This window comes from Corvus kubaryi, unplaced genomic scaffold (assembly GCF_017639235.1).
Source record: "Corvus kubaryi isolate FWS band 111438036 unplaced genomic scaffold, C.kubaryi_AGA036_p1.0 37398, whole genome shotgun sequence".
Taxonomy (NCBI): domain Eukaryota; kingdom Metazoa; phylum Chordata; class Aves; order Passeriformes; family Corvidae; genus Corvus; species Corvus kubaryi.
Window position 1 is genome coordinate 46,561,540 of NW_024581137.1, and position 5,887 is coordinate 46,567,426.

At 41.8% G+C, this 5,887-nt stretch overlaps 1 non-coding gene across 1 annotated transcript; it reads left to right on the plus strand.

Moving 5' to 3' along the window:
- The first annotated feature begins 361 nt into the window (after positions 1-361).
- On the plus strand, positions 362-433 carry TRNAG-UCC. The gene has a single exon. It is a non-coding gene; the product is annotated as a tRNA-Gly (tRNA).
- The last annotated feature ends 5,454 nt before the right edge of the window (positions 434-5,887 follow it).

The window sequence follows — 5,887 nt, forward strand, 5'->3', positions numbered from 1 at the left end:
TGCCAGCCAGCCTTTTTTTCCAATTGTGCTATTATCCACAGTCCCCTTTATGAAGATTTTAATCCTTCTATTTGGAATTTCTTTTATACCAATGAGGATGTTGGCAATATTTCACTGTAAAATACCTTAGGGTTTTTTTCAACAAGCAAAACAAGCTTTTTTTTTTTTTTTCAACAAAACAAACAAGCAAACAAGCTTCTGATTTTCTAGTAGCTTTGGCAGCTGTGGAGAAAACTTGCATGCTTCCCTCAGTATCTCTTTGCCAGGTTTGAGGGCAGGTAGTAAACCCTATGGAGAGACCGGGAACAGAGGGACACAGTAAGAGAAACAGGAACACCAGCAAAGAAGCTTCACCATCCGGGCGTTGGTGGTATAGTGGTGAGCATAGCTGCCTTCCAAGCAGTTGACCCGGGTTCGATTCCCGGCCAACGCAGGTATTCTTTTTGACGCCGTCCCTCCCGGGAGCCTCGGGAAGTTCAACACAGGGACGGGCGGAGTCCCGCGGCAGGGGAGGCGCAGCACCGATAGACGGGGTCCGCCCGGATCGGCACAATGGGGGTGCTGAGGGGAATCCCGGGTTGCACAAGAGCCAGCAAAGGTGCCCCTGCCAGAATGAGAGCAGGGGGTGACCGTGGCTTCATTCCACGAGGAGTGGTCCACAGGTAAAGGGAGCTCCCCTTCTGCTGCGAGCTGGTGAGGCCGCTTCTGGAGCAGTGCTGGTGTCCAGGTCTGTCCTCAGTACTGGAGCGGCGTGGGAATGCTGGAGAACTGAAAAGGCTACCAGGATGGTTAGAGGCTGTGGCATTTCTGCTCTGAAGAAAGAAGAGTGGGCAAAGAGGGGGGGAAATCTTACTAATATAAGTAAATAGCTGAAGGGAATGTGCAAATAGAATGGAGCCACGCTGTGCTGTGTGGTGCCTAGTGGCAGAACAAAGGGGAATGGGTACAAACAGACACATGGAAGGTGACCTCTGGACGTCAGGAAGTACTTTTTCACTATGAGGGTGACTGAGCACTGGTACAGGTTGCCAAGAGAGGAGGTTGTGGAGTCTCCATCCTTGGAGATTTTAAAAAGCTGTCTCGACATGGTCCTGGACAACTGACTCAGTGTCCCTGCCTGAGCAGAGAGGTTGAACAGATGGCATCCAGATGTCCCTTACAACCTCAGCCATTCTGTCAGTCTGTGCATCAAGCCGAGCAGTCCAGCCAAGGCAAGAAGTGAGGGCAAAGGACCATACAAGATGTTAATGATTTCTCTAGGAATGGGAACAGCACCAGGAGTTGGGCTGACGCAAGGCAGCCAGGGGAAGGTGTGTTACTCCGGCAGAGCTACAGGAGTGCATACAAGCTATGATTCACTACAGAGACAGTAGCTGATGCCTTCAGATGATACATCAGAGTCTAGATTTAAATACCTCCCAGGAAGACTTGCTGTCAGAGTGCCTGGTCTCATCTTTGAGAGGGCCAACCAGTTTTGGTGATGCAATTAATCACTGTCAATCCCATGGCTCAGAATCCTGTTATACTTGAAACCTGACTCTTGACAACCCTTTCAGAGAAAGTATTCTATCCCAAAGCAATTTTGAAATAATTTCTATTATGTTTCCAAAAGCTCTTTATATGACAGTTGCAGACAGGACCTACTCACACGGTAGGCTGCAGTGAATGGAAGAAAATGCAATTATAATGAATTTTTGCTTCTTTTGTTTCAGTCTCTCTCTTTTGTTTCTTCCTCAAGTGGGTGAAAATGCACTCATAGGTTTATAGAAATCAAAAGAAGGAGAGGGCTAAAAGAGCTGAGCTAGCCCGACGAGAAGTTCTAGCCATTTGCACTTCATAGCTAACTAAGAATATGTAATGACTAGAGTTTCTAGGAGTAGTGGAGAATGGGAGATACAGGCTTTGAAAATGTAGTTAAAATAGACCAGATGGATTTACAAAAGGTTGATATTTGGAAAAGGATGAAAACCTTTGCCCTTTTAGAAGAGAAGAGGTTCTGGAAGCAGTAGGTGGGTGCAGCAGGAGACAATGGACTGAAATTTAAACCAGAGGGGTTTTACGTGCCCAGATTCTCATTGCAACTTTTATGTTACTAAACCTAAGCTAATGGGTCAAAACGATTAGTTGACCTACTTGAATCATATTAGACTTCTGCTGGAAAAAAAAAATAAAATTACTTGTTTATATAAGCCTTCATCCTCCTAGATGGAAAATCCTCACATGAAAACCTAGAAAATGCTCCAACAAGAGCTGTTGAACCACCAGAGGAACCTTCAGTTGGAATTATGGAAAGTCTTGAGATGGCCTTGTAGTGTGCACTATGACAGCATTCTATGCTAGCAGTAATCAATTAGTAGGGTCTCACAGTTGATTAGCAATGAGCTGTAATACAGCTTTGTAATCAGCTCCCAAGAAAGGTACAATGCCATTTTAGAAGCAGGATGAAAACCACATTAAGATACAACTTCATTCATAGAATCATATCTTAGAATCAGAGTATCATAGAATGGCCTGGTTGGAAGGTACCTTAAAGATCATCTGTTTCCAACCCCCCTGCCATGGACAGAACTCCCCTTCACCAGGTTGCTCCAAGTCCCCTCCAAATTGGCCTTGAACACTTCCAGGGATGGGGCAGCCATGATTTCTCTGGGCAACCTGTGCCAGTGCCTCACCCCACTCACAGTAAAGAATTTTTTTCTAATATCTAATCTATGCCTACTCTCAGTTTGAAATCACTTCCCCTTGTCATGTCACTGTATGCCTTTGTAAATGTCCCTCTCTGTCTTTCTTGTAGTTATTTGTCTTTGATTTATTCCTTCTTTAGAATACAGGGAAAGAATTTACCTATTGCTATTATGGATGGCTTAAAAACAGAAGGGAGAACTTTCCAATAGCATCTACTTCCTGTCAACTTACTCATTGCAGGAGCACAATGTCTAAAATATCAATAGTAAATTCTTTGCAAAACTTGAAGCATCTTCTTAAAAAAACCAAACTGTAGCTTTCCATCTGCAGTAATCCAAGCTTTGATATTTTAAATATCAAACATATTAAAACTTTTTTTTAAAAAAACCCACACTTGTTTAAACTGCTAACATGCTAACTGATGTTCTGCTGCTTTCTTCAGCTTCCTGCTCTGGTTCTGTGAATTCACATTTTGACATTTGCCTTACAATTAATTTATATAATTTTAGAGTATAAAGCAGATGCATTTATTTAGCGTTTGCTACACACTTCGTGAAAGTAAATGGAAAAATACTGACTGTCCTGCACTTGTACATTATTGGTGCTCAAGGGAGAAGGAAGGAAGGAAGGAAGGAAGGAAGGAAGGAAGGAAGGAAGGAAAGGGAGAGAAAGGAGGGACACATATAAACCTACAGACATACACCCACATGCCTTTCTGAGTGCATGATTTGACTTACGTAGCCATAGCATTCTTCCTGAAAAATGGATAATAACACAGTATATTTTTTTCCGTTTCTTTTCTTCATCTCCTCAAAATAGACTCAGGTAGTCTTTATGCTCTAGCATATTTTTGGACTATCCAGAAGGAAAAATATACTTTCAAGAATCTTAAGAAAATTCCATTAACACACATCTTGGCCTGAGACTTCATAAACATCAAAGTAAGCTACAAGTTAATTCACTTGCATCCAGCTGCGTTTGGTGGTATGCTCATCATATTGAGGAGGCCCTTTTCTGTTTCCATCTTTCACTGCTTATGTCAAACAGTTTACAGAGAGGCAATATAAATTCAGACAGAGTGCTAGGAATGCCATCAATGAGTTTGGGAGTTTACATTGTGTTTGTGTGAGGTCACTGCATGTTGTCTTCAATGATCAATGGCCTAGTGAATGCTTTTAAAGCCAGGGGCTACCCTCAGTGTCTTTAGTTACTCCATGTTAGGTTATGTTTTATTAGAAGGGCTCAGGCAATTCTTCTCTTGCATTTTTTATAATGGATTTGTGACTGTACAGTGTTTTTTTGTGGCATTTCCCCATACTCATAACAAGAAGTCAGGTGACCAGTAAGATTAATGATATTTAACCTAGCAGTGACAGATGTAGCAGAGGTGAAAGGGTTATGTCTATTAATAAACAAAGTTTGAAAGCCTTTTAGCACCATCTTTAACATCACTCTTATCTGACCTTTTGCACAAGATGACTTTCACAGGCTTATTACAATGAGAGGGGGAAAAAACCCAACCATTTTTTTTTTTTGGTTTTCATCTTTTTTTTATTATTTCCTTCTTTGTTTTTTTCAGATAAAATTTTAAGTTAATCATTAAGAATTTTGAATTGTCTTCCTAAATGAATGAATGAAGTGCTGGTGGTATTGCAGATAGGATTTAACTTGGATGAAAAAATATGGTAGGTTTATTTTGGTCCCAGTGGGTGCTGACATTTTAACCCACTTATCTCTGATTTATTCAATCCTTGACAGTCCCAAAAAAGTTATGCATTTGCCTGAAGGCTCTGTAGGTGAGGCAAGTTGACATATGCTTTTTCTTTCTGTTAAAGGGGTAATCTCCTCTGCAGTCCAGTGAATGAAGCAGGGGGAAATGGAAAAGGAAAATGTTAATGATAAGGATTTTTATTTATTTTTTTTTTCAAGTTCCTTGGGCTTGTTGTAAAAAATAACCCTTAGAATTTACTTTATATAAATGCAGCCTTTAAAGGTCAATGTCTACGTGATCAATAGTAATCCACAGGTCATTAAAAACAAAATTTGTAGCATGGTAAACCTAAAAATAACCTGGGATATTTTTGAATAACTGTTTATTTAACTTCTATGCTAATAAAATTACTCAGAACATATGACTCTATATGGCTTAAGATCAGGTGAAAATATATTTTATAATTCCACATTTAGACAAATTCCAATACACCTCATAGACCTCTAAGATCATCAAGTCCAAACTTTGATCGAATATCACCATGTTAACAAAAGCGTATCAAGAAGTGCCACATTTGCTTGTTGTTTGACCATTTTGACTTGTTTTGACTTCCGGACATAGTGACTCCTTGTAAGAGACAGTCCGGAGATCCCTCATCTGCCTCACGATCATCGCCAAGGACAGAGACTGAGCACAGGAGTCCTGGTGTCTGCCAAGTGTTGCCTGCAGGAGTGCCCGCTGGGAACTGGTAGGCATTCCTGAAACCTGTGCAGGTCACAATGGACTGCACCGTTCTTGCTGCCCAGGTGGGAAGGACTGCGCTGATGTGGAAAGGAATAACCTGTCCTGTACACCTGTCCTGTACACCTGTCCTGTACCTGTTTCCCAAAGCAATGGGCCTCATAACACTGGCTGTAGATCTCCCCACCTCTTGGGGAAAGGAGGGAGATGTGGAGATACAGCTAGAAAGCAGAAGTGAGAGCACTGCTAAACTCATGTCAGCTAATGCTGCTAGGCCACAAACCAAGGCAGGCAGTGCTGCCTTTGGAAGGGATGCTTGTATGTACCTGTGATAGTCAGTGCTAGCTCCTAGTTTTGCAATGTTATTATGAAATATAGATATGGTCTTGGCCAGTTGCCCCTCGCTTCTGAAAAAGACTATAAAGGGACTTTCTGAAATACCTGAGATGAGATCTCCCCACGTAAAGAAGACGAATCTATTGGCAGAAGGCCATGAGGACTTCGTCTCATCCATTGGTAGCTATTACCCCCATTTTCTTCCTCTCTACCCTTTTACTTTGTTTTTCTTTATCTCTCTCTCTCCTCTATCGCATTATCGTGTTGTGGGTGCTTAATAAAGGTGCATTGTTCTGATTAAAACTGAAATCCCTTGTGTCCTTTTGCACTCTGAGATCTATAAACGAACCATCACGACCCTCTCTTGTATTAGCGGGTTGTGACACTCCCCCACTTCCCTGGGAAGCCTTTTCC